Source organism: Lissotriton vulgaris, chromosome 1_1, assembly GCF_964263255.1.
Source record: "Lissotriton vulgaris chromosome 1_1, aLisVul1.2, whole genome shotgun sequence".
Classification (NCBI taxonomy): domain Eukaryota; kingdom Metazoa; phylum Chordata; class Amphibia; order Caudata; family Salamandridae; genus Lissotriton; species Lissotriton vulgaris.
In genome coordinates, this window is record NC_141685.1 from 244,700,303 (window position 1) to 244,728,224 (window position 27,922).

The 27,922-nt window shown below is 41.2% G+C and overlaps 20 non-coding genes across 20 annotated transcripts; all 20 read right to left on the reverse strand.

Moving 5' to 3' along the window:
* Nucleotides 1-94: 94 nt before the first annotated feature.
* Nucleotides 95-166, reverse strand: TRNAC-GCA (transfer RNA cysteine (anticodon GCA)). Its single transcript has one exon. It is a non-coding gene; the product is annotated as a tRNA-Cys (tRNA).
* A 295-nt stretch (nt 167-461) lies between these two features.
* On the reverse strand, nt 462-534 carry TRNAC-GCA (transfer RNA cysteine (anticodon GCA)). The gene has a single exon. It is a non-coding gene; the product is annotated as a tRNA-Cys (tRNA).
* Nucleotides 535-1,539: 1,005 nt separating this feature from the next.
* TRNAC-GCA (transfer RNA cysteine (anticodon GCA)) lies at nt 1,540-1,611 on the reverse strand. The gene has a single exon. It is a non-coding gene; the product is annotated as a tRNA-Cys (tRNA).
* A 1,012-nt stretch (nt 1,612-2,623) lies between these two features.
* Nucleotides 2,624-2,695, reverse strand: TRNAC-GCA (transfer RNA cysteine (anticodon GCA)). The gene has a single exon. It is a non-coding gene; the product is annotated as a tRNA-Cys (tRNA).
* A 1,011-nt stretch (nt 2,696-3,706) lies between these two features.
* TRNAC-GCA (transfer RNA cysteine (anticodon GCA)) lies at nt 3,707-3,778 on the reverse strand. The gene has a single exon. It is a non-coding gene; the product is annotated as a tRNA-Cys (tRNA).
* Nucleotides 3,779-11,728: 7,950 nt separating this feature from the next.
* On the reverse strand, nt 11,729-11,800 carry TRNAC-GCA (transfer RNA cysteine (anticodon GCA)). The gene has a single exon. It is a non-coding gene; the product is annotated as a tRNA-Cys (tRNA).
* Nucleotides 11,801-12,810: 1,010 nt separating this feature from the next.
* On the reverse strand, nt 12,811-12,882 carry TRNAC-GCA (transfer RNA cysteine (anticodon GCA)). The gene has a single exon. It is a non-coding gene; the product is annotated as a tRNA-Cys (tRNA).
* A 295-nt stretch (nt 12,883-13,177) lies between these two features.
* On the reverse strand, nt 13,178-13,250 carry TRNAC-GCA (transfer RNA cysteine (anticodon GCA)). Its single transcript has one exon. It is a non-coding gene; the product is annotated as a tRNA-Cys (tRNA).
* Nucleotides 13,251-14,262: 1,012 nt separating this feature from the next.
* TRNAC-GCA (transfer RNA cysteine (anticodon GCA)) lies at nt 14,263-14,334 on the reverse strand. Its single transcript has one exon. It is a non-coding gene; the product is annotated as a tRNA-Cys (tRNA).
* Nucleotides 14,335-15,346: 1,012 nt separating this feature from the next.
* Nucleotides 15,347-15,418, reverse strand: TRNAC-GCA (transfer RNA cysteine (anticodon GCA)). The gene has a single exon. It is a non-coding gene; the product is annotated as a tRNA-Cys (tRNA).
* Nucleotides 15,419-16,429: 1,011 nt separating this feature from the next.
* Nucleotides 16,430-16,501, reverse strand: TRNAC-GCA (transfer RNA cysteine (anticodon GCA)). The gene has a single exon. It is a non-coding gene; the product is annotated as a tRNA-Cys (tRNA).
* Nucleotides 16,502-17,513: 1,012 nt separating this feature from the next.
* TRNAC-GCA (transfer RNA cysteine (anticodon GCA)) lies at nt 17,514-17,585 on the reverse strand. The gene has a single exon. It is a non-coding gene; the product is annotated as a tRNA-Cys (tRNA).
* Nucleotides 17,586-18,597: 1,012 nt separating this feature from the next.
* On the reverse strand, nt 18,598-18,669 carry TRNAC-GCA (transfer RNA cysteine (anticodon GCA)). The gene has a single exon. It is a non-coding gene; the product is annotated as a tRNA-Cys (tRNA).
* Nucleotides 18,670-19,682: 1,013 nt separating this feature from the next.
* On the reverse strand, nt 19,683-19,754 carry TRNAC-GCA (transfer RNA cysteine (anticodon GCA)). The gene has a single exon. It is a non-coding gene; the product is annotated as a tRNA-Cys (tRNA).
* Nucleotides 19,755-20,766: 1,012 nt separating this feature from the next.
* TRNAC-GCA (transfer RNA cysteine (anticodon GCA)) lies at nt 20,767-20,838 on the reverse strand. The gene has a single exon. It is a non-coding gene; the product is annotated as a tRNA-Cys (tRNA).
* Nucleotides 20,839-21,850: 1,012 nt separating this feature from the next.
* On the reverse strand, nt 21,851-21,922 carry TRNAC-GCA (transfer RNA cysteine (anticodon GCA)). Its single transcript has one exon. It is a non-coding gene; the product is annotated as a tRNA-Cys (tRNA).
* A 2,095-nt stretch (nt 21,923-24,017) lies between these two features.
* TRNAC-GCA (transfer RNA cysteine (anticodon GCA)) lies at nt 24,018-24,089 on the reverse strand. Its single transcript has one exon. It is a non-coding gene; the product is annotated as a tRNA-Cys (tRNA).
* Nucleotides 24,090-25,101: 1,012 nt separating this feature from the next.
* On the reverse strand, nt 25,102-25,173 carry TRNAC-GCA (transfer RNA cysteine (anticodon GCA)). The gene has a single exon. It is a non-coding gene; the product is annotated as a tRNA-Cys (tRNA).
* A 1,010-nt stretch (nt 25,174-26,183) lies between these two features.
* Nucleotides 26,184-26,255, reverse strand: TRNAC-GCA (transfer RNA cysteine (anticodon GCA)). The gene has a single exon. It is a non-coding gene; the product is annotated as a tRNA-Cys (tRNA).
* A 1,011-nt stretch (nt 26,256-27,266) lies between these two features.
* On the reverse strand, nt 27,267-27,338 carry TRNAC-GCA (transfer RNA cysteine (anticodon GCA)). The gene has a single exon. It is a non-coding gene; the product is annotated as a tRNA-Cys (tRNA).
* Between the last annotated feature and the right edge of the window lie 584 nt (nt 27,339-27,922).

Genomic DNA, 27,922 nt, shown 5'->3' on the forward strand with positions numbered 1-27,922 from the left:
TGTAACATCCAAGGGAACACTGACTCTGTCAAAGATGATCCAAATGGGATTCATGAAAATTCCCAACTACAAACAACAGATTCAAAATAGTAGGAGGGGACACCCGCATTTGAACCAGGGACCTTTTGATCTGCAGTCAAATGCTCTACCACTGAGCTATATCCCCAGCTGTCAGCCAAGATCAGAATGACAATATATCAGTACATCATGAAAGAGTGAGAGGATCATGCTAAGTTGTGCCGGAAAGTACAACCTTGAAACTGTGGAACTGTAGAAGTAGTTATTAATATTATTTATTAAAGGAAAAATGGATCATTAAAAAAAATATATGTATTTGTTTGATTGGTATTTTATTTGAATAGGCAGTGAAACATAGGACCAATGCCTGCACTTAAAATGTTTGTTTTGGAAAGGAATTGATGAAAAGTCCCAACTACAAACAACAGAATCAAAATAGTCTGAGGGGACACACGGATTTGAACCAGGGAATCTCTTGATCTGCGGTCAAATGCTCTACCACTGAGCTATATCCCCAGCTTTTCAGTAAAATCAGAATGACATAATATCAGTACATCATGAAAGAGTGAGAGGATCATGCTAAGTTGTGCCGGAAAGTACAGGCTGAGGAACAGGAGAAGTAGTAGTTAATATTATTTATTAAAGGAAATCTGTATCATTTAAAAAACGGATTAATTTGATTCATTGCTATTTTATTTGAATAGGCAGTGGTACATAGGACCAATGCCTCTACATACAATGATTGTTTTGAAACATTCTTAAAGGGGAAGAGGTTTTTACGTGACACATTATCATTTGATGATTGGTTACCACAATCACCGAGATGGTGGTGAAGTATGATTGTTTTTTGGCCAAATTACGATGGAAAAACATTTCTACATACCACTACAATTCGGTATTTGGAAGGAACACCCAAACACCCCTTTCAAGTACCTTCGATTTAATACATCAAAAAAAGCCACTTTGTGCTTGCAACTGGCCTGATTCTTCAGACCAGCCTTCTTGCAACTGCAACGAGGGTTTGTACATCTTGCACGTAGGCAGAGCTTTCAAGGAGAAATTAAATAGTTCCTAAGTTGCACAAAAATGAAAAGCTTCAAACAAACACATACTTTGTATGGACAGAGAAGAGATGGAATATATGTAAGACTGAGGACACAGGTGTAATGAGAAATAGATTGATTGCATAGCTGCCCAGTATTCTAAGCCATTTCTTTAGTGCGATTCAAGAGAGCACCAAACAGTATAACAAATTTGTCAATTTGTTTCATAGTCCATTCCCTTTCTTTAGTGCTGTAAAAGGAAGAGCCAAATTCCAAAATAGATCAATGATCTTTCAGATATTTCCCAAAGGGAATACCAAGCCGAGTGTTAAAACTCCATTTACTCACAGGTTTTGAGCAGCAAACTATGTAATGCTATTAAAGTGCAAAATCCAAGGGAACACTGACTCTGTCAAAGATGATCCAAAAGGAATTGATGAAAAGTCCCAACTACAAACAACAGAATCAAAATAGTCTGAGGGGACACCCGGATTTGAACCAGGGACCTCTTGATCTGCAGTCAAATGCTCTACCACTGAGCTATATCCCCAGCTTTTCAGTAAAATCAGAATGACATAATATCAGTACATCATGAAAGAGTGAGAGGATCATGCTAAGTTGTGCCGGAAAGTACAGGCTTGAAACTGTGGAACAGGAGAAGTAGTAGTTAATATTATTTATTAAAGTAAAACTGGATCATTTAAAAGACGGATTAATTTGTTTCATTGCTATTTTATTTGAATAGGCAGTGGTACATAAGACCAATGCCTCTACATACAATGATTGTTTTGAAACATTCTTAAAGGGGAAGAGGTTTTTACGAGACACATTATCATTTGATGATTGGTTACCACAATCACCGAGATGGTGGTAAAGTATGATTGTTTTTTGGCCAAATTACGGAGGAAAAACATTTCTACATACCACTACAATTCGGTATTTGGAAGGAACACCCAAACACCCCTTTCAAGTACCTTCGATTTAATACATCAAAAAAAGGCACTTTGTGCTTGCAACTGGCCTGATTCTTCAGACCAGCCTTCTTGCAACTGCAACGAGGGTTTGAACATCTTGCACGTAGGCAGAGCTTTCAAGGAGAAATTAAATAGTTCCTACGTTGCACAAAAATGAAGTGCTTCAAACAAGCACATACTTTTAATGCACAGGGAAAAGCTGGAATATATGTAAGACTGAGGACACAGGTGAAATGAGAAATAGACTGACTGCATCGCTGCACAGTATTCTAAGCCATTTCTTTAGTGCGATTCAAGAGAGCACCAAACAGTATAACAAATTTGTCAATTTGTTTCATAGTCCATTCCCTTTCTTTAGTGCTGTAAAAGGAAGAGCCAAATTCCAAAATAGATCAATGATCTTTCAGATATTTCCCAAAGGGAATACCAAGCCGAGTGTTAAAACTCCATTTACTCACAGGTTTTGAGCAGCAAACTATGTAATGCTATTAAAGTGCAAAATCCAAGGGAACACTGACTCTGTCAAAGATGATCCAAAAGGAATTGATGAAAAGTCCCAACTACAAACAACAGAATCAAAATAGTCTGAGGGGACACCCGGATTTGAACCAGGGACCTCTTGATCTGCAGTCAAATGCTCTACCACTGAGCTATATCCCCAGCTTTTCAGTAAAATCAGAATGACATAATATCAGTACATCATGAAAGAGTGAAAGGATCATGCTAAGTTGTGCCGGAAAGTACAGGCTTGAAACTGTGGAACAGGAGAAGAAGTAGCTAATATTATTTATTAAAGGAAATCTGTATCATTTAAAAAACGGATTAATTTGTTTCATTGCTATTTTATTTGAATGGGCAGTGGTACATAGGACCAATGCCTCTACATACAATGATTGTTTTGAAACATTCTTAAAGGGGAAGAGGTTTTTACGTGACACATTATCATTTGATGATTGGTTATCACAATCACCGAGATGGTGGTGAAGTATGATTGTTTTTTGGCCAAATTACGATGGAAAAATATTTCTACATACCACTACAATTCGGTATTTGGAAGGAACACCCAAACACCCCTTTCAAGTACCTTCGATTTAATACATCAAAAAAAGCCACTTTGTGCTTGCAACTGGCCTGATTCTTCAGACCAGCCTTCTTGCAACTGCAACGAGGGTTTGTACATCTTACACGTAGGCAGAGCTTTCAAGGAGAAATTAAATAGTTCCTAAGTTGCACAAAAATGAAGTGCTTCTAACAAACACATACTTTGTATGGACAGAGAAGAGATGGAATATATGTAAGACTGAGGACACAGGTGTAATGAGAAATAGATTGATTGCATAGCTGCCCAGTATTCCAAGCCATTTCTTTAGTGCGATTCAAGAGAGCACCAAACAGTATAACAAATTTGTCAATTGGTTTCATAGTCCATTCCCTTTGTTTAGAGCGGTGGAAGGTAGAGCCGAATTCCAAAATAGATCAATGATGTTTCAGAAATTTCCCATAGGGAATACCAAGCCCAGTGTAAAAAATGCAGTTACTCACAAGTTTTAATCAGCAACACTGTAATGTTATTAAAGTGTAACATCCAAGGGAACACTGACTATGTCAAAGATGATCCAAATGGGATTCATGAAAATTCCCAACTACAAACAGCAGATTCAAAATAGTATGAGGGGACACCCGGATTTGAACCAGGGACCTCTTGATCTGCAGTCAAATGCTCTACCACTGAGCTATATCCCCAGCTGTCAGCCAAGATCAGAATGACAATATATCAGTACATCATGAAAGAGTGAGAGGATCATGTAATATGGCTGAGATACCCGCCACCCCCTCTCAACACAATCCCCAAGGATGGGAAACCGGAAACAGTTCTGAAGTTTTTGGAGACGGGAGGGAGTGACCCTCCCGGGCCGTATTTATTAAAATATGAAACAAAATTAAAACATTAAATCAACAGTTTCATATTATGTACAATTTCATTACCACATTGCGATGTTTGGCTAACCTTAACATATCCTCTAATACAAAGGTTCTCCTAGCCGAACTAACATCCTACCAAACATTTACTTAACTTTTGAAATTGTACATCCTAACGTTTAAGGGCCAACGGCAAGGTCGTAACCGGTGTCAAGATCCCTAACCCAGACATATCCCCCTCACTTGAGAAGGGCGGCACGGAGGCATACCTCAAGTGCAACTACCAATTTCCCTTGACTTGACGGGGGCCCCAATAAAACTCGACGCCACTTAAAGGTCGTACGAGGACTCGTGTGAGGTATCTAGAAGGTAGCGTAGACCCCCCCCAAACCCCACACAACTTACCACATCTGCCGTCGCAGACGTCCTGGCCCCGGGAAATTCCCCAGGAGGGGGCTGTAACCCCTCCTACCCATGAAGGGGCCTTGACCGCCTTCCCTTTCCTTTCGGCGACCCATCCTTAGAAGGGACCGCCTCCCCGTTGAGGGGCCAATGGCCACCTCCCCCGAGCGCCCCCATCCGTAATGGGTGACGCCCACTCATAGGGATCTTCCAATTAGTGCTCACCGATCATGACCTTACCGCCCGACAAAAATAAATACGACAATGATAACTAAATACCTAACGACTAAATATAACCGACCGTATCAACAACAACTTTATTCAAAGCATGCTTACTGATGAACACTAAAGCACCATTACTTTATTTGCAAAACATAACACAAATCGATCATTCTTTATTGCATACTCAAAGTCTTCACGATAATACCACCACCTGCAAACGAAACTCAGACTTATCCATCAAACTTTATTCAAAACCACTCGCTGTCTTCAGGGGCTGGTGGGTGGGTCAAAATTGGCTCTTCGTTCCGTCTCGAGCTCACGTGCAGCGAGGGGGTGCAGCTTCAGAGCACAGGAACAAGAGGATACTTTCTGGTCTCGTTCCTCCTTTTATCCGTCTTCAGGGCGGGCGTAAAACCCGCCCCTGCCTGCCCTTAGGGCGTGGCCAGCCGCGTCAGTGTCTAGGCCAACCCACTCTAGGGCGGGAAAAGGCGCGCCCCGGCTACGCCGCTTCGGGCATACCAGCCGAGACTCGCCTCCCGCCCAAGATGGCTTCCCGGGGGGATCGTGGTACTCTGCCATACGTTCGGGGGGACCGATTGGTCGCCCCTTTCCATATGGCTGAGATACCCGCCACCCCCTCTCAACACAATCCCCAAGGATGGGAAACCGGAAACAGTTCTGAAGTTTTTGGAGACGGGAGGGAGTGACCCTCCCGGGCCGTATTTATTAAAATATGAAACAAAATTAAAACATTAAATCAACAGTTTCATATTATGTACAATTTCATTACCACATTGCGATGTTTGGCTAACCTTAACATATCCTCTAATACAAAGGTTCTCCTAGCCGAACTAACATCCTACCAAACATTTACTTAACTTTTGAAATTGTACATCCTAACGTTTAAGGGCCAACGGCAAGGTCGTAACCGGTGTCAAGATCCCTAACCCAGACATATCCCCCTCACTTGAGAAGGGCGGCACGGAGGCATACCTCAAGTGCAACTACCAATTTCCCTTGACTTGACGGGGGCCCCAATAAAACTCGACGCCACTTAAAGGTCGTACGAGGACTCGTGTGAGGTATCTAGAAGGTAGCGTAGACCCCCCCCAAACCCCACACAACTTACCACATCTGCCGTCGCAGACGTCCTGGCCCCGGGAAATTCCCCAGGAGGGGGCTGTAACCCCTCCTACCCATGAAGGGGCCTTGACCGCCTTCCCTTTCCTTTCGGCGACCCATCCTTAGAAGGGACCGCCTCCCCGTTGAGGGGCCAATGGCCACCTCCCCCGAGCGCCCCCATCCGTAATGGGTGACGCCCACTCATAGGGATCTTCCAATTAGTGCTCACCGATCATGACCTTACCGCCACAGGTCCGGATAGTTGACCGTCTATCCGGACCCCCCACCATATTCCTACCTAAAGGTCATGTTTTAACGTCTTCAGCCAAGCTATGAAGTCTCCTATGAGTAACTCATTCCCCATCCGAGACAAATGAACACCGTCCCCCAAGTACATACTGTCATCATTAATACATCCATGCGCGATAGAATGCAGTGCATTGGAACGGAACAACCTACTTACTTTGTTATTAATTTTCCTCACAGAGTGATTTAAAGCAGAAACAGAAAAAGCCCCCCGCCACACTTTTCGTGGGATCATATGGGACCACCCAATTGTGCACCCTGGAACTCTCCTCGCTAACCAACTTACAGTGGAAAGCATCGCCTCCAGGAGAAGTCGTCTACCAGTGGTGACCAAATCATTGCCCCCAAGATGTACTATGACTACAGACGGCGGTGACCTCGTCCGCCCTAGCAAACCCTCGAAAAAAGATTGAAACTGGTCAATACAGAGACCGCCCTTTCCGTAGAAGGACACACTGTACCCGTATTCCCCAGCCACGTGCACCATGTCACCTGCCTTGAATACGTCCGCGGCACGCCTCACGTATGAGTGGCCCACGACCCACACCTCCTTTTTAACAGCCGGTGATGTCTGACCGCTGGCCCCCCAGTGTTGGGTCGACTGCATAGTCCGCCCCGCCTCGTAGGCTTGCGTAACTGAAAACCAAACAAAAACAAGAAGCGTGAGTACATCATTACAGCTTCACAACATGTGCAAACGCACATACCTTTTATAACAGTTGGAGGACCAACGCCCCACACGTTTAACTTGTTCCACATTCAGACCCCTGGCTGTAGCCTCTGTAGCAGCCCCTATCCGAAAGGAATGGGTCCCAAACTCGCCCGGGTTCAAGCCCGCAGCTGTAATTGACATCGCAAGCACCCGCTGAAACTGAAACCTTGTCAGTGGGGTGGCGTCTGCGTGTCTCAACAAGGTCCCCCCCCATGATGCCACCCTTTGTGTCAAGTAATCCTCTAAACACTTCACTGGGCACATGGACGACCCGGGAATCCTGTGTATAATTATGCCGTCGCCCATCCCGCTTTGATCGGTCTTGGACCTTACAAACGAGACCGTCATCGTCTCCCCTCTGAGTTGAACGTGCTCTGCGCACAACCCTCCCGTAACATCCTGCTTGTTCCTTGCCACTAATTCGCTTACCCGCATAGCTCCATGAAATGCTAGCGTAAAAGCAGCTCGGAATAACACTGTCTCAAAGTGAGATGAACATGTCGTAGGGAGTCTGGATAATAACTGGGCCAACCTATCCAAACCTATCGGGCGCCTCTCGTCTACTCTGCTACCCTCAAGGCGTTGCCACCCTCGTAGCGCTTTTTGCACAGTGAAAGACGCTGTCGGGTCCTGTATCCCGTGAGCCCTAGCAACAAAAGAAATGGCAGCCCGATGCCTCTGGGCCGTGGCCACCGATTTCCCTGCCCGATGTAAAGACATCAAAAAATTCACTACCCATTCCTCCTGTCCCCAAAGCTCCCCTCTAGCAGTCCCCAAAAAGGCTAAATAGGAAAGGAACGCCCCTTCATATGCCTTCCTCGTCCTGGGTGCTAAACTCTCTCCCACGAGGTTACGAAGCTCGGGGCACCGAGAGACCAGAGAGCTTCGGGAAAGGGTGCAGGCTCCGGGTCCGCTGTGGGAAGGAAACCCCAGAAAGCCTGCATACGAAAACGAGAAAGGGCATCAGCCGCCTGGTTCATTATCCCCGGGACATGTCTCGCTTTGAATAGTACATTCAATTGCATACATAATAATACAATTTCCTTGAGCAGTCTCAAAATCCATTTGCATCGTGCTGCCTGGCTATTGATACACTCAACCACGGTCATATTGTCAGACCAGAATACCACAGAGTGATCTCTGAACCCTTCAGGCCACGTTCTCAGGGCCACCAAAATGGGGAAGAGTTCCAGGAAGGCAATGTTACTTGTCAGCCCACTGACTCGCCACCATGCTGGCCATTTTTGTGCAGACCATCGAGTACCGAAAATGGCACCAAAACCTATACTCCCTGCCGAATCTGTCCATAGCCCCAGTTCCTCGGAGGACACGGCTGGTTTGTTCCAGACGACTCGACCATTGAAATCCGCCAGAAATGCCAACCAAATGCGCATGTCCTGGCGGACCTCGGCCGAGAGCCTTGTGCGATGATGGCCCTCCTTCAGTCCGACCATGGCTTGAGCGATCGAACGGGAAAAGGGGCGGGCCATTGGTATAACTCTTAGGGCAAAATTCAACTGCCCCACTAACTGCTGTAGCTGATGCAGTTTAACCTTAGTTTCACTCATACACATTTGCAGGGATGCCCTGAATTTTAACACTTTATCACCTGGTAAACGGAAACAACCTTCTCTAGAGTCTAACTCGATCCCCAGAAACTCGAGGCAGGTCGAAGGACCCACCGTCTTACCTGGTGCCAATGGCACGCCAAACTGATTCATTAAAACACAAAATGCATCCAAAGCTTGCCCACATTCCGAATCCCCGGCTGCCCCCAGGAACAAAAAATCATCAAGATAATGCATAACATGTTGAAAACCCGTCTTCCTAGTAAAGGCCCATTGTAGGAAACAACTGAATTTCTCGAAATAGGCACAAGAAATAGAGCATCCCATCGGCATACACCTATCCATGTAATACTGTCCCTGAAACGTGAAACCCAGTAGCCGCTGATCGTCTGGATGTACCGGGAGCAACCGGAACGCTGACTCGATATCAGATTTTGCCATCAGCGCACCGGGCCCCAGGCGATTCAAAATGGCCACGGCCTCATCAAAAGATGCGTACCGTACCGAACATATTTCTGGGTCTATCGCTTCGTTTACGGAAAGACCACGTGGGGCTGACAAATTATGTATCAGCCGAAACTCCCCCGGGTCCTTCTTGGGGACCACTCCTAAAGGCGAACAAACAAAGTTAGCCACCGGGGGTACACTAAACGGACCAGCGACTCGACCTCGAGTAACCTCCTTCCGGATCTTTTTCTGTACCACGGTCGTATGCTGCAAGACCGATATCTGATTTTTGCATCGTTCCACACCCTGAAAGTCCCCCACTGGGATGCGGAAACCATATGAAAACCCATTCCGCAACACCCCAGCAGAAGCACGATCCGGGTATTCACTGAGCCAGGGAATCATAGCCAAGGTATCAATCGGGGTAGGTAAAGGCGCCCCTCGGACTATGTTAGACCTGTTTGGCGCCTCCTCTACCCCCGTTATCACCCATTTTGGCTCTGCACGTGGACTCAGGATGGGATGATTGCCCACACCCACTACATTCGTGTTTAAACTTGCACGATCCCTGGGGCCTAATACATTTACCCCTGTTAAAATTCCAACACACCCCCTTTTTACCTGTATTACCGGTAGGCCTCGAGTGATTGTCGGTACCCGTACCTGATCGAAAGGGCGTCCCCGCATTCTGACGGGAGGATTCGCCCACATTACTCCCTACCAATGGCACTTTCAACATACCAGTTTCCTTCATTTTGGACCAGGACACAGAGTCATAACAATCCCAAGTTAAGTTTTTATCATGTTCTTTTGCTTTTCTGAAAAGATTATCATAGCAAAACCAATGATTACCCTCGTGTGATACCGAGTACCCCATGATCCGTGACTGATAACTCGGCAATTCGGGTAGCAATTCGGGCCTCCGTTCACCCAAGATCGATGTGAAAATCCCCCATGCCTTGCCCCAATTGCCAATGTTTTCATTAACCTTAAAGGCGGCCATCTTTGCGCGCCAAACACTCGGATGCATGAGATCCTTCTGACTTTTAACATGCTCCATCTCATAATGATCAGTAAGCAACGAGAAGATGTTTACATATTCCCCTGCCCATATCTTTTCTTTAATAGCTAAAGGAACATGCTGACCCAACCTCTCCCTTCGAGAGGGTGCCGACTCTTCCCTCGCAATCGGCAATGGCCGCTTACCTGAACTGGACGCTGTCTCTGCGACTAAAACCGTCCCCTGAGGCTTCCCTACAGCCGCGGCCGGCGTGGGTACCCTCGCTGCTTCACGAGTTTCCCGCAGTTGCTTCATCAACACCTGCGCGTCTACAGCCGTGGCGCCCTCGCTACTTTTACCCAACCACGCTGCTAATTGTGCTGCCAGCTCGGGCGGCATATCTTCCCCGGACACGGGGGTGACCACCACGGGAATCGGATTCCCTTCCTCCGGCACAGGAGTGGGTGCTTCGAGCGGAACACTGGGACCCGGGGTAACTCCCCCAGCTGTTCCTCTCCTGGGCCTCTTGCCTTTTCCACCCGGGGCCGTACCCTCCAAAGGACGTTTCGGGCCTCCTTCCTCATTTTTATCCATCCGCCTCTTTAGGTCGGTCATCTCCTTCATGAGAACACGCAGCATCTGTTCGGTAGTCATTCGCTTTCCCGCCTTCTTCGGCATTCTCCTACAGAGTATCTGCAAAACAAACGAGAAAGATTACAACGCTCAAAATTGGCTCTTCGTTCCGTCTCGAGCTCACGTGCAGCGAGGGGGTGCAGCTTCAGAGCACAGGAACAAGAGGATACTTTCTGGTCTCGTTCCTCCTTTTATCCGTCTTCAGGGCGGGCGTAAAACCCGCCCCTGCCTGCCCTTAGGGCGTGGCCAGCCGCGTCAGTGTCTAGGCCAACCCACTCTAGGGCGGGAAAAGGCGCGCCCCGGCTACGCCGCTTCGGGCATACCAGCCGAGACTCGCCTCCCGCCCAAGATGGCTTCCCGGGGGGATCGTGGTACTCTGCCATACGTTCGGGGGGACCGATTGGTCGCCCCTTTCCAGTTGTGCCGGAAAGTACAACCTTGAAACTGTGGAACTGTAGAAGTAGTTCTTAATATTATTTATTAAAGGAAAAATGGATCATTAAAAAAAAATATGTATTTGTTTGATTGGTATTTTATTTGAATAGGCAGTGGTACATAGGACCAATGCCTGCACTTAAAATGTTTGTTTTGAAACATTCTCAAAGGGGAAGAGGTTTTTACGGGATACCTTATTGTTTCATGTTTGGTTACCACAATCACTCAGATGGTGATGAAGTATGATTGTTTTGGGTCACATTACGGTGGAAAAACATTTCTACATACCACTACAATTCGGTATTTGGAAGGTACACCCAAACACCCCTTTCACGGACCTTCGATTTAAAACATTAGAAAAAGCCACTTTGTGCTTGCAAATGGCCTGATTCTTCAGGTCAGCCTTCTTGCAACTGCAACAATGGTTCGTACATCTTGCACGTAGGCAGAGCATTTAAGGAGAAATTAAATAGTTCCTACGTTGCACAAAAATGAAGTGCTTCAAACAAGCACATACTTTGGACGCACAGGGAAAAGGTGGAATATATGTAAGACTGAGGACACAGGTGAAATGAGAAATAGACTGACTGCATCGCTGCACAGTATTCTAAGCCATTTCTTTAGTGCGATTCAAGAAAGCACCAAACAGTATAACAAATTTGTCAATTTATTTCATAGTCCATTCCCTTTCTTTAGTGCTGTAAAAGGAAGAGCCAAATTCCAAAATAGATCAATGATCTTTCAGAAAGTTCCCAAATGGAACACCAAGCCGAGTGTTAAAACTGCATTTACTCACAGGTTTTGAGCAGCAAACTCTGTAATGATATTAAAGTGCAATATCCAAGGGAACACTGACTCTGTCAAAGATGATCCAAAAGGAATTGATGAAAAGTCCCAACTACAAACAACAGAATCAAAATAGTCTGAGGGGACACCCGGATTTGAACCAGGGACCTCTTGATCTGCAGTCAAATGCTCTACCACTGAGCTATATCCCCAGCTTTTCAGTAAAATCAGAATGACATAATATCAGTACATCATGAAAGAGTGAGCGGATCATGCTAAGTTGTGCCGGAAAGTACAGGCTTGAAACTGTGGAACAGGAGAAGTAGTCCTTAATATTATTTATTAAAGTAAAACTGGATCATTTAAAAAACAGATTAATTTGTTTCATTGCTATTTTATTTGAATAGGCAGTGGTACATAAGACCAATGCCTCTACATACAATGATTGTTTTGAAACATTCCTAAAGGGGAAGAGGTTTTTACGTGACACATTATCATTTGATGATTGGTTACCACAATCACCGAGATAGTGGTGAAGTATGATTGTTTTTTGGCCAAATTACGGAGGAAAAACATTTCTACATACCACTACAATTCGGTATTTGGAAGGAACACCCAAAACCCCTTTCAAGTACCTTCGATTTAATACATCAAAAAAAGCCACTTTGTGCTTGCAACTGGCCTGATTCTTCAGACCAGCCTTCTTGCAACTGCAACGAGGGTTTGTACATCTTGCACGTAGGCAGAGCTTTCAAGGAGAAATTAAATAGTTCCTAAGTTGCACAAAAATGAAGTGCTTCAAACAAACACATACTTTGTATGGACAGAGAAGAGATGGAATATATGTAAGACTGAGGACACAGGTGTAATGAGAAATAGATTGATTGCATAGCTGCCCAGTATTCTAAGCCATTTCTTTAGTGTGATTCAAGAGAGCACCAAACAGTATAACAAATTTGTCAATTGGTTTCATAGTCCATTCCCTTTGTTTAGAGCTGTGAAAGGTAGAGCCGAATTCCAAAATAGATCAATGATGTTTCAGAAATTTCCCATAGGGAATACCAAGCCCAGTGTAAAAAATGCAGTTACTCACAAGTTTTAATCAGCAACACTGTAATGGTATTAAAGTGTAACATCCAAGGGAACACTGACTCTGTCAAAGATGATCCAAATGGGATTCATGAAAATTCCCAACTACAAACAACAGATTCAAAATAGTATGAGGGGACACCCGGATTTGAACCAGGGACCTTTTGATCTGCAGTCAAATGCTCTACCACTGAGCTATATCCCCAGCTGTCAGCCAAGATCAGAATGACAATATATCAGTACATCATGAAAGAGTGAGAGGATCATGCTAAGTTGTGCCGGAAAGTACAACCTTGAAACTGTGGAACTGTAGAAGTAGTTATTAATATTATTTATTAAAGGAAAAATGGATCATTAAAAAAAATATATGTATTTGTTTGATTGGTATTTTATTTGAATAGGCAGTGAAACATAGGACCAATGCCTGCACTTAAAATGTTTGTTTTGGAAAGGAATTGATGAAAAGTCCCAACTACAAACAACAGAATCAAAATAGTCTGAGGGGACACACGGATTTGAACCAGGGAATCTCTTGATCTGCGGTCAAATGCTCTACCACTGAGCTATATCCCCAGCTTTTCAGTAAAATCAGAATGACATAATATCAGTACATCATGAAAGAGTGAGAGGATCATGCTAAGTTGTGCCGGAAAGTACAGGCTTGAAACTGAGGAACAGGAGAAGTAGTAGTTAATATTATTTATTAAAGGAAATCTGTATCATTTAAAAAACGGATTAATTTGTTTCATTGCTATTTTATTTGAATAGGCAGTGGTACATAGGACCAATGCCTCTACATACAATGATTGTTTTGAAACATTCTTAAAGGGGAAGAGGTTTTTACGTGACACATTATCATTTGATGATTGGTTACCACAATCACCGAGATGGTGGTGAAGTATGATTGTTTTTTGGCCAAATTACGATGGAAAAACATTTCTACATACCACTACAATTCGGTATTTGGAAGGAACACCCAAACACCCCTTTCAAGTACCTTCGATTTAATACATCAAAAAAAGCCACTTTGTGCTTGCAACTGGCCTGATTCTTCAGACCAGCCTTCTTGCAACTGCAACGAGGGTTTGTACATCTTGCACGTAGGCAGAGCTTTCAAGGAGAAATTAAATAGTTCCTAAGTTGCACAAAAATGAAAAGCTTCAAACAAACACATACTTTGTATGGACAGAGAAGAGATGGAATATATGTAAGACTGAGGACACAGGTGTAATGAGAAATAGATTGATTGCATAGCTGCCCAGTATTCTAAGCCATTTCTTTAGTGCGATTCAAGAGAGCACCAAACAGTATAACAAATTTGTCAATTTATTTCATAGTCCATTCCCTTTCTTTAGTGCTGTAAAAGGAAGAGCCAAATTCCAAAATAGATCAATGATCTTTCAGAAAGTTCCCAAATGGAACACCAAGCTGAGTGTTAAAACTGCATTTACTCACAGATTTTGAGCAGCAAACTCTGTAATGATATTAAAGTGCAATATCCAAGGGAACACTGACTCTGTCAAAGATGATCCAAAAGGAATTGATGAAAAGTCCCAACTACAAACAACAGAATCAAAATAGTCTGAGGGGACACCCGGATTTGAACCAGGGACCTCTTGATCTGCAGTCAAATGCTCTACCACTGAGCTATATCCCCAGCTTTTCAGTAAAATCAGAATGACATAATATCAGTACATCATGAAAGAGTGAGAGGATCATGCTAAGTTGTGCCGGAAAGTACAGGCTTGAAACTGTGGAACAGGAGAAGTAGTCCTTAATATTATTTATTAAAGTAAAACTGGATCATTTAAAAAACAGATTAATTTGTTTCATTGCTATTTTATTTGAATAGGCAGTGGTACATAAGACCAATGCCTCTACATACAATGATTGTTTTGAAACATTCTTAAAGGGGAAGAGGTTTTTACGTGACACATTATCATTTGATGATTGGTTACCACAATCACCGAGATGGTGGTGAAGTAGGATTGTTTTTTGGCCAAATTACGGAGGAAAAACATTTCTACATACCACTACAATTCGGTATTTGGAAGGAACACCCAAACACCCCTTTCAAGTACCTTCTATTTAATACATCAAAAAAAGGCACTTTGTGCTTGCAACTGGCCTGATTCTTCATACCAGCCTTCTTGCAACTGCAACGAGGGTTTGAACATCTTGCACGTAGGCAGAGCTTTCAAGGAGAAATTAAATAGTTCCTAAGTTGCACAAAAATGAAGTGCTTCAAACAAGCACATACTTTTAATGCACAGGGAAAAGCTGGAATATATGTAAGACTCAGGACACAGGTGAAATGAGAAATAGACTGACTGCATCGCTGCACAGTATTCTAAGCCATTTCTTTAGTGCGATTCAAGAGAGCACCAAACAGTATAACAAATTTGTCAATTTGTTTCATAGTCCATTCCCTTTCTTTAGTGCTGTAAAAGGAAGAGCCAAATTCCAAAATAGATCAATGATCTTTCAGAAATTTCCCAACGGGAATACCAAGCCGAGTGTTAAAACTCCATTTACTCACAGGTTTTGAGCAGCAAACTATGTAATGCTATTAAAGTGCAATATCCAAGGGAACACTGACTCTGTCAAAGATGATCCAAAAGGAATTGATGAAAAGTCCCAACTACAAACAACAGAATCAAAATAGTCTGAGGGGACACCAGGATTTGAACCAGGGACCTCTTGATCTGCAGTCAAATGCTCTACCACTGAGCTATATCCCCAACTTTTCAGTAAAATCAGAATGACATAATATCAGTACATCATGAAAGAGTGAGAGGATCATGCTAAGTTGTGCCGGAAAGTACAGGCTTGAAACTGTGGAACAGGAGAAGTAGTAGTTAATATTATTTATTAAAGGAAATCTGTATCATTTAAAAAACGGATTCATTTGTTTCATTGCTATTTTATTTGAATAGGCAGTGGTACATAGGACCAATGCCTCTACATACAATGATTGTTTTGAAACATTCTTAAAGGGGAAGAGGTTTTTACGTGACACATTATCATTTGATGATTGGTTACCACAATCACCGAGATGGTGGTGAAGTATGATGGTTTTTTGGCCAAATTACGATGGAAAAACATTTCTACATACCACTACAATTCGGTATTTGGAAGGAACACCCAAACACCCCTTTCAAGTACCTTCGATTTAATACATCAAAACAAGCCACTTTGTGCTTGCAACTGGCCTGATTCTTCAGACCAGCCTTCTTGCAACTGCAACGAGGGTTTGTACATCTTGCACGTAGGCAGAGCTTTCAAGGAGAAATTAAATAGTTCCTAAGTTGCACAAAAATGAAGTGCTTCAAACAAACACATACTTTGTATGGACAGAGAAGAGATGGAGTATATGTAAGACTGAGGACACAGGTGTAATGAGAAATAGATTGATTGCATAGCTGCCCAGTATTCTAAGCCATTTCTTTAGTGCGATTCCAGAGAGCACCAAACAGTATAACAAATTTGTCAAATGGTTTCATAGTCCATTCCCTTTGTTTAGAGCTGTGAAAGGTAGAGCCGAATTCCAAAATAGATCAATGATGTTTCAGAAATTTCCCATAGGGAATACCAAGCCCAGTGTAAAAAATGCAGTTACTCACAAGTTTTAATCAGCAACACTGTAATGTTATTAAAGTGTAACATCCAAGGGAACACTGACTATGTCAAAGATGATCCAAATGGGATTCATGAAAATTCCCAACTACAAACAGCAGATTCAAAATAGTATGAGGGGACACCCGGATTTGAACCAGGGACCTCTTGATCTGCAGTCAAATGCTCTACCACTGAGCTATATCCCCAGCTGTCAGCCAAGATCAGAATGACAATATATCAGTACATCATGAAAGAGTGAGAGGATCATGCTAAGTTGTGCCGGAAAGTACAACCTTGAAACTGTGGAACTGTAGAAGTAGTTCTTAATATTATTTATTAAAGGAAAAATGGATCATTAAAAAAAATATATGTATTTGTTTGATTGGTATTTTATTTGAATAGGCAGTGGTACATAGGACCAATGCCTGCACTTAAAATGTTTGTTTTGAAACATTCTCAAAGGGGAAGAGGTTTTTACGGGATACCTTATTGTTTCATGTTTGGTTACCACAATCACTCAGATGGTGATGAAGTATGATTGTTTTGGGTCACATTACGGTGGAAAAACATTTCTACATACCACTACAATTCGGTATTTGGAAGGTACACCCAAACACCCCTTTCACGGACCTTCGATTTAAAACATCAGAAAAAGCCACTTTGTGCTTGCAAATGGCCTGATTCTTCAGGCCAGCCTTCTTGCAACTGCAACAATGGTTCGTACATCTTGCACGTAGGCAGAGCATTTAAGGAGAAATTAAATAGTTCCTACGTTGCACAAAAATGAAGTGCTTCAAACAAGCACATACTTTGGATGCACAGGGAAAAGGTGGAATATATGTAAGACTGAGGACACAGGTGAAATGAGAAATAGACTGACTGCATCGCTGCACAGTATTCTAAGCCATTTCTTTAGTGCGATTCAAGAAAGCACCAAACAGTATAACAAATGTGTCAATTTATTTCATAGTCCATTCCCTTTCTTTAGTGCTGTAAAAGGAAGAGCCAAATTCCAAAATAGATCAATGATCTTTCAGAAAGTTCCCAAATGGAACACCAAGCCGAGTGTTAAAACTGCATTTACTCACAGGTTTTGAGCAGCAACCTCTGTAATGATATTAAAGTGCAATATCCAAGGGAACACTGACTCTGTCAAAGATGATCCAAAAGGAATTGATGAAAAGTCCCAACTACAAACAACAGAATCAAAATAGTCTGAGGGGACACCCGGATTTGAACCAGGGACCTCTTGATCTGCAGTCAAATGCTCTACCACTGAGCTATATCCCCAGCTTTTCATTTAAATCAGAATGACATAATATCAGTACATCATGAAAGAGTGAGCGGATCATGCTAAGTTGTGCCGGAAAGTACAGGCTTGAAACTGTGGAACAGGAGAAGTAGTCCTTAATATTATTTATTAAAGTAAAACTGGATCATTTAAAAAACAGATCAATTTGTTTCATTGCTATTTTATTTGAATAGGCAGTGGTACATAAGACCAATGCCTCTACATACAATGATTGTTTTGAAACATTCTTAAAGGGGAAGAGGTTTTTACGTGACACATTATCATTTGATGATTGGTTACCACAATCACCGAGATGGTGGTGAAGTATGATTGTTTTTTGGCCAAATTACGGAGGAAAAACATTTCTACATACCACTACAATTCAGTATTTGGAAGGAACACCCAAACACCCCTTTCAAGTACCTTCGATTTAATACATCAAAAAAAGCCACTTTGTGCTTGCAACTGGCCTGATTCTTCAGACCAGCCTTCTTGCAACTGCAACGAGGGTTTGAACATCTTGCACGTAGGCAGAGCTTTCAAGGAGAAATTAAATAGTTCCTACGTTGCACAAAAATGAAGTGCTTCAAACAAGCACATACTTTTAATGCACAGGGAAAAGCTGGAATATATGTAAGACTGAGGACACAGGTGAAATGAGAAATAGACTGACTGCATCGCTGCACAGTATTCTAAGCCATTTCTTTAGTGCGATTCAAGAGAGCACAAAACAGTATAACAAATTTGTCAATTTGTTTCATAGTCCATTCCCTTTCTTTAGTGCTGTAAAAGGAAGAGCCAAATTCCAAAATAGATCAATGATCTTTCAGAAATTTCACAAAGGGAATACCAAGCCGAGTGTTAAAACTCCATTTACTCACAGGTTTTGAGCAGCAAACTATGTAATGCTATTAAAGTGCAATATCCAAGGGAACACTGACTCTGTCAAAGATGATCCAAAAGGAATTGATGAAAAGTCCCAACTACAAACAACAGAATCAAAATAGTCTGAGGGAACACCCGCATTTGAACCAGGGACCTCTTGATCTGCAGTCAAATGCTCTACCTCTGAGCTATATCCCCAGCTTTTCAGTAAAATCAGAATGACATAATATCAGTACATCATGAAAGAGTGAGAGGATCATGCTAAGTTGTGCCGGAAAGTACAACCTTGAAACTGTGGAACTGTAGAAGTAGTTCTTAATATTATTTATTAAAGGAAAAATGGATCATTAAAAAAACATATATGTATTTGTTTGATTGGTATTTTATTTGAATAGGCAGTGGTACATAGGACCAATGCCTGCACTTAAAATGTTTGTTTTGAAACATTCTCAAAGGGGAAGAGGTTTTTACGGGATACCTTATTGTTTCATGTTTGGTTACCACAATCACTCAGATGGTGATGAAGTATGCTTGTTTTGGGTCACATTACGGTGGAAAAACATTTCTACATACCACTACAATTCGGTATTTGGAAGGTACACCCAAACACCCCTTTCACGGACCTTCGATTTAAAACATCAGAAAAAGCCACTTTGTGCTTGCAAATGGCCTGATTCTTCAGGCCAGCCTTCTTGCAACTGCAACAATGGTTCGTACATCTTGCACGTAGGCAGAGCATTTAAGGAGAAATTAAATAGTTCCTACGTTGCACAAAAATGAAGTGCTTCAAACAAGCACATACTTTGGATGCACAGGGAAAAGGTGGAATATATGTAAGACTGAGGACACAAGTGAAATGAGAAATAGACTGACTGCATCGCTGCACAGTATTCTAAGCCATTTCTTTAGTGCGATTCAAGAAAGCACCAAACAGTATAACAAATGTGTCAATTTATTTCATAGTCCATTCCCTTTCTTTAGTACTGTAAAAGGAAGAGCCAAATTCCAAAATAGATCAATGATCTTTCAGAAAGTTCCCAAATGGAACACCAAGCCGAGTGTTAAAACTGCATTTACTCACAGGTTTTGAGCAGCAACCTCTGTAATGATATTAAAGTGCAATATCCAAGGGAACACTGACTCTGTCAAAGATGATCCAAAAGGAATTGATGAAAAGTCCCAACTACAAACAACAGAATCAAAATAGTCTGAGGGGACACCCGGATTTGAACCAAGGACCTCTTGATCTGCAGTCAAATGCTCTACCACTGAGCTATATCCCCAGCTTTTCAGTAAAATCAGAATGACATAATATCAGTACATCATGAAAGAGTGAGCGGATCATGCTAAGTTGTGCCGGAAAGTACAGGCTTGAAACTGTGGAACAGGAGAAGTAGTCCTTAATATTATTTATTAAAGTAAAACTGGATCATTTAAAAAACAGATCAATTTGTTTCATTGCTATTTTATTTGAATAGGCAGTGGTACATAAGACCAATGCCTCTACATACAATGATTGTTTTGAAACATTCCTAAAGGGGAAGAGGTTTTTACGTGACACATTATCATTTGATGATTGGTTACCACAATCACCGAGATGGTGGTGAAGTATGATTGTTTTTTGGCCAAATTACGGAGGAAAAACATTTCTACATACCACTACAATTCAGTATTTGGAAGGAACACCCAAACACCCCTTTCAAGTACCTTCGATTTAATACATCAAAAAAAGCCACTTTGTGCTTGCAACTGGCCTGATTCTTCAGACCAGCCTTCTTGCAACTGCAATGAGGGTTTGAACATCTTGCACGTAGGCAGAGCTTTCAAGGAGAAATTAAATAGTTCCTACGTTGCACAAAAATGAAGTGCTTCAAACAAGCACATACTTTTAATGCACAGGGAAAAGCTGGAATATATGTAAGACTGAGGACACAGGTGAAATGAGAAATAGACTGACTGCATCGCTGCACAGTATTCTAAGCCATTTCTTTAGTGCGATTCAAGAGAGCACAAAACAGTATAACAAATTTGTCAATTTGTTTCATAGTCCATTCCCTTTCTTTAGTGCTGTAAAAGGAAGAGCCAAATTCCAAAATAGATCAATGATCTTTCAGAAATTTCACAAAGGGAATACCAAGCCGAGTGTTAAAACTCCATTTACTCACAGGTTTTGAGCAGCAAACTATGTAATGCTATTAAAGTGCAATATCCAAGGGAACACTGACTCTGTCAAAGATGATCCAAAAGGAATTGATGAAAAGTCCCAACTACAAACAACAGAATCAAAATAGTCTGAGGGAACACCCGCATTTGAACCAGGGACCTCTTGATCTGCAGTCAAATGCTCTACCTCTGAGCTATATCCCCAGCTTTTCAGTAAAATCAGAATGACATAATATCAGTACATCATGAAAGAGTGAGAGGATCATGCTAAGTTGTGCCGGAAAGTACAACCTTGAAACTGTGGAACTGTAGAAGTAGTTCTTAATATTATTTATTAAAGGAAAAATGGATCATTAAAAAAAATATATGTATTTGTTTGATTGGTATTTTATTTGAATAGGCAGTGGTACATAGGACCAATGCCTGCACTTAAAATGTTTGTTTTGAAACATTCTCAAAGGGGAAGAGGTTTTTACGGGATACCTTATTGTTTCATGTTTGGTTACCACAATCACTCAGATGGTGATGAAGTATGCTTGTTTTGGGTCACATTACGGTGGAAAAACATTTCTACATACCACTACAATTCGGTATTTGGAAGGTACACCCAAACACCCCTTTCACGGACCTTCGATTTAAAACATCAGAAAAAGCCACTTTGTGCTTGCAAATGGCCTGATTCTTCAGGCCAGCCTTCTTGCAACTGCAACAATGGTTCGTACATCTTGCACGTAGGCAGAGCATTTAAGGAGAAATTAAATAGTTCCTACGTTGCACAAAAATAAAGTGCTTCAAACAAGCACATACTTTGGATGCACAGGGAAAAGGTGGAATATATGTAAGACTGAGGACACAGGTGAAATGAGAAATAGACTGACTGCATCGCTGCACAGTATTCTAAGCCATTTCTTTAGTGCGATTCAAGAAAGCACCAAACAGTATAACAAATGTGTCAATTTATTTCATAGTCCATTCCCTTTCTTTAGTGCTGTAAAAGGAAGAGCCAAATTCCAAAATAGATCAATGATCTTTCAGAAAGTTCCCAAATGGAACACCAAGCCGAGTGTTAAAACTGCATTTACTCACAGGTTTTGAGCAGCAAACTCTGTAATGATATTAAAGTGCAATATCCAAGGGAACACTGACTCTGTCAAAGATGATCCAAAAGGAATTGATGAAAAGTCCCAACTACAAACAACAGAATCAAAATAGTCTGAGGGGACACCCGGATTTGAACCAGGGACCTCTTGATCTGCAGTCAAATGCTCTACCACTGAGCTATATCCCCAGCTTTTCAGTAAAATCAGAATGACATAATATCAGTACATCATGAAAGAGTGAGCGGATCATGCTAAGTTGTGCCGGAAAGTACAGGCTTGAAACTGTGGAACAGGAGAAGTAGTCCTTAATATTATTTATTAAAGTAAAACTGGATCATTTAAAAAACAGATCAATTTGTTTCATTGCTATTTTATTTGAATAGGCAGTGGTACATAAGACCAATGCCTCTACATACAATGATTGTTTTGAAACATTCTTAAAGGGGAAGAGGTTTTTACGTGACACATTATCATTTGATGATTGGTTACCACAATCACCGAGATGGTGGTGAAGTATGATTGTTTTTTGGCCAAATTACGGAGGAAAAACATTTCTACATACCACTACAATTCAGTATTTGGAAGGAACACCCAAACACCCCTTTCAAGTACCTTCGATTTAATACATCAAAAAAAGCCACTTTGTGCTTGCAACTGGCCTGATTCTTCAGACCAGCCTTCTTGCAACTGCAACGAGGGTTTGAACATCTTGCACGTAGGCAGAGCTTTCAAGGAGAAATTAAATAGTTCCTACGTTGCACAAAAATGAAGTGCTTCAAACAAGCACATACTTTTAATGCACAGGGAAAAGCTGGAATATATGTAAGACTGAGGACACAGGTGAAATGAGAAATAGACTAACTGCATCGCTGCACAGTATTCTAAGCCATTTCTTTAGTGCGATTCAAGAGAGCACAAAACAGTATAACAAATTTGTCAATTTGTTTCATAGTCCATTCCCTTTCTTTAGTGCTGTAAAAGGAAGAGCCAAATTCCAAAATAGATCAATGATCTTTCAGAAATTTCACAAAGGGAATACCAAGCCGAGTGTTAAAACTCCATTTACTCACAGGTTTTGAGCAGCAAACTATGTAATGCTATTAAAGTGCAATATCCAAGGGAACACTGACTCTGTCAAAGATGATCCAAAAGGAATTGATGAAAAGTCCCAACTACAAACAACAGAATCAAAATAGTCTGAGGGAACACCCGCATTTGAACCAGGGACCTCTTGATCTGCAGTCAAATGCTCTTTCTCTGAGCTATATCCCCAGCTTTTCAGTAAAATCAGAATGACATAATATCAGTACATCATGAAAGAGTGAGAGGATCATGCTAAGTTGTGCCGGAAAGTACAGGCTTGAAACTGTGGAACAGGAGAAGTAGTAGTTAATATTATTTATTAAAGGAAAGCTGTATCATTTAAAAAACGGATTAATTTGTTTCATTGCTATTTTATTTGAATAGGCAGTGGTACATAAGACCAATGCCTCTACATACAATGATTGTTTTGAAACATTCTTAAAGGGGAAGAGGTTTTTACGTGACACATTATCATTTGATGATTGGTTACCACAATCACCGAGATGGTGGTGAAGTATGATTGTTTTTTGGCCAAATTACGATGGAAAAACATTTCTACATACCACTACAATTCGTTATTTGGAAAGAACACCCAAACACCCCTTTCAAGTACCTTCGATTTAATACATCAAAAAAAGCCACTTTGTGCTTGCAACTGGCCTGATTCTTCAGACCAGCCTTCTTGCAACTGCAACGAGGGTTTGTACATCTTGCACGTAGGCAGAGCTTTCAAGGAGAAATTAAATAGTTCCTAAGTTGCACAAAAATGAAGTGCTTCAAACAAACACATACTTTGTATGGACAGAGAAGAGATGGAATATATGTAAGACTGAGGACACAGGTGTAATGAGAAATAGATTGATTGCATAGCTGCCCAGTATTCTAAGCCATTTCTTTAGTGCGATTCAAGAGAGCACCAAACAGTATAACAAATTTGTCAATTGGTTTCATAGTCCATTCCCTTTGTTTAGAGCTGTGAAAGGTAGAGCCGAATTCCAAAATAGATCAATGATGTTTCAGAAATTTCCCATAGGGAATACCAAGCCCAGTGTAAAAAATGCAGTTACTCGCAAGTTTTAATCAGCAACACTGTAATGTTATTAAAGTGTAACATCCAAGGGAACACTGACTCTGTCAAAGATGATCCAAATGGGATTCATGAAAATTCCCAACTACAAACAGCAGATTCAAAATAGTATGAGGGAACACCCGGATTTGAACCAGGGACCTCTTGATCTGCAGTCAAATGCTGTACCACTGAGCTATATCCCCAGCTGTCAGCCAAGATCAGAATGACAATATATCAGTACATCATGAAAGAGTGAGAGGATCATGCTAAGTTGTGCCGGAAAGTACAACCTTGAAACTGTGGAACTGTAGAAGTAGTTCTTAATATTATTTATTAAAGGAAAAATGGATCATTAAAAAAAATATATGTATTTGTTTGATTGGTATTTTATTTGAATAGGCAGTGGTACATAGGACCAATGCCTGCACTTAAAATGTTTGTTTTGAAACATTCTCAAAGGGGAAGAGGTTTTTACGGGATACCTTATTGTTTCATGATTGGTTACCACAATCACTGAGATGGTGATGAAGTATGATTGTTTTGGGCCACATTACGGTGGAAAAACATTTCTACATACCACTACAATTCGGTATTTGGAAGGTACACCCAAACACCCGTTTCACGAACCTTCGATTTAAAACATCAGAAAAAGCCACTTTGTGCTTGCAAATGGCCTGATTCTTCAGGCCAGCCTTCTTGCAACTGCAACAATGGTTCGTACATCTTGCACGTAGGCAGAGCATTTAAGGAGAAATTAAATAGTTCCTACGTTGCACAAAAATGAAGTGCTTCAAACAAGCACATACTTTGGATGCACAGGGAAAAGGTGGAATATATGTAAGACTGAGGACACAGGTCAAATGAGAAATAGACTGACTGCATCGCTGCACAGTATTCTAAGCCATTTCTTTAGTGCGATTCAAGAAAGCACCAAACAGTATAACAAATTTGTCAATTTATTTCATAGTCCATTCCCTTTCTTTAGTGCTGTAAAAGGAAGAGCCAAATTCCAAAATAGATCAATGATCTTTCAGAAAGTTCCCAAATGGAACACCAAGCCGAGTGTTAAAACTGCATTTACTCACAGGTTTTGAGCAGCAAACTCTGTAATGATATTAAAGTGCAATATCCAAGGGAACACTGACTCTGTTAAAGATGATCCAAAAGGAATTGATGAAAAGTCCCCACTACAAACAACAGAATCAAAATAGTCTGAGGGGACTCCCGGATTTGAACCAGGGACCTCTTGATCTGCAGTCAAATGCTCTACCACTGAGCTATATCCCCAGCTTTTCAGTAAAATCAGAATGACATAATATCAGTACATCATGAAAGAGTGAGAGGATCATGCTAAGTTGTGCCGGAAAGTACAGGCTTAAAACTGTGGAACAGGAGAAGTAGTCCTTAATATTATTTATTAAAGTAAAACTGGATCATTTAAAAAACAGATTAATTTGTTTCATTGCTATTTTATTTGAATAGGCAGTGGTACATAAGACCAATGCCTCTACATACAATGATTGTTTTGAAACATTCTTAAAGGGGAAGAGGTTTTTACGTGACACATTATCATTTGATGATTGGTTACCACAATCACCGAGATGGTGGTGAAGTATGATTGTTTTTTGGCCAAATTACGGAGGAAAAACATTTCTACATACCACTACAATTCGGTATTTGGAAGGAACACCCAAACACCCCTTTCAAGTACCTTCGATTTAATACATCAAAAAAAGCCACTTTGTGCTTGCAACTGGCCTGATTCTTCAGACCAGCCTTCTTGCAACTGCAACGAGGGTTTGAACATCTTGCACGTAGGCAGAGCTTTCAAGGAGAAATTAAATAGTTCCTACGTTGCACAAAAATGAAGTGCTTCAAACAAGCACATACTTTTAATGCACAGGAAAAAGCTGGAATATGTAAGACTGAGGACACAGGTGAAATGAGAAATAGACTGACTGCATCGCTGCACAGTATTCTAAGCCATTTCTTTAGTGCGATTCAAGAGAGCACCAAACAGTATAACAAATTTGTCAATTTGTTTCATAGTCCATTCCTTTTCTTTAGTGCTGTAAAAGGAAGAGCCAAATTCCAAAATAGATCAATGATCTTTCAGAAATATCCCAAAGGGAATACCAAGCCGAGTGTTAAAACTCCATTTACTCACAGGTTTTGAGCAGCAAACTATGTAATGCTATTAAAGTGCAATATCCAAGGGAACACTGACTCTGTCAAAGATGATCCAAAAGGAATTTATGAAAAGTCCCAACTACAAACAACAGAATCAAAATAGTCTGAGGGGACACCCGGATTTGAACCAGGGACCTCTTGATCTGCAGTCAAATGCTCTAACACTGAGCTATATCCCCAGCTTTACAGTAAAATCAGAATGACATCATATCAGTACATAATGAAAGAGTGAGAGGATCATGCTAAGTTGTGCCGGAAAGTACAGGCTTGAAACTGTGGAACAGGAGAAGTAGTAGTTAATATTATTTATTAAAGGGAATCTGTATCATTTAAAAAACTGATTAATTTGTTTCATTGCTATTTTATTTGAATAGGCAGTGGTACATAGGACCAATGCCTCTACATACAATGATTGTTTTGAAACATTCTTAAAGGGGAAGAGGTTTTTACGTGACACATTATCATTTGATGATTGGTTACCACAATCACCGAGATGGTGGTGAAGTATGATTGTTTTTTGGCCAAATTACGATGGAAAAACATTTCTACATACCACTACAATTCAGTATTTGGAAGGAACACCCAAACACCCCTTTCAAGTACCTTCGATTTAATACATCAAAAAAAGCCACTTTGTGCTTGCAACTGGCCTGATTCTTCAGACCAGCCTTCTTGCAACTGCAACGAGGGTTTGTACATCTTGCACATAGGCAGAGCTTTCAAGGAGAAATTAAATAGTTCCTAAGTTGCACAAAAATGAAGTGCTTCAAACAAAAACATACTTTGTATGGACAGAGTAGAGATGGAATATATGTAAGACTGAGGACACAGGTGTAATGAGAAATAGATTGATTGCATAGCAGCCCAGTATTCTAAGCCATTTCTTTAGTGCGATTCAAGAGAGCACCAAACAGTATACCAAATTTGTCAATTGGTTTCATAGTCCATTCCCTTTGTTTAGAGCTGTGAAAGGTAGAGCCGAATTCCAAAATAGATCAATGATGTTTCAGAAATTTCCCATAGGGAATACCAAGCCCAGTGTAAAAAATGCAGTTACTCACAAGTTTTAATCAGCAACACTGTAATGGTATTAAAGTGTAACATCCAAGGGAACACTGACTCTGTCAATGATGATCCAAATGGGATTCATGAAAATTCCCAACTACAAACAGCAGATTCAAAATAGTATGAGGGGACACCAGGATTTGAACCAGGGACCTCTTGATCTGCAGTCAAATGCTCTACCACTGAGCTATATGCCCAGCTGTCAGCGAAGATCAGAATGACAATATATCAGTACATCATGAAAGAGTGAGAGGATCATGCTAAGTTGTGCCAGAAAGTACAACCTTGAAACTGTGGAACTGTAGAAGTAGTTCTTAATATTATTTATTAAAGGAAAAATGGATCATTAAAAAAAATATATGTATTTGTTTGATTGGTATTTTATTTGAATAGGCAGTGGTGCATAGGACCAATGCCTGCACTTAAAATGTTTGTTTTGAAACATTCTCAAAGGGGAAGAGGTTTTTACGGGATACCTTATTGTTTCATGTTTGGTTACCACAATCACTCAGATGGTGATGAAGTATGATTGTTTTGGGTCACATTACGGTGGAAAAACATTTCTACATACCACTACAATTCGGTATTTGGAAGGTACACCCAAACACCCCTTTCACGGACCTTCGATTTAAAACATCAGAAAAAGCCACTTTGTGCTTGCAAATGGCCTGATTCTTCAGGCCAGCCTTCTTGCAACTGCAACAATGGTTCGTACATCTTGCACGTAGGCAGAGCATTTAAGGAGAAATTAAATAGTTCCTACGTTGCACAAAAATGAAGT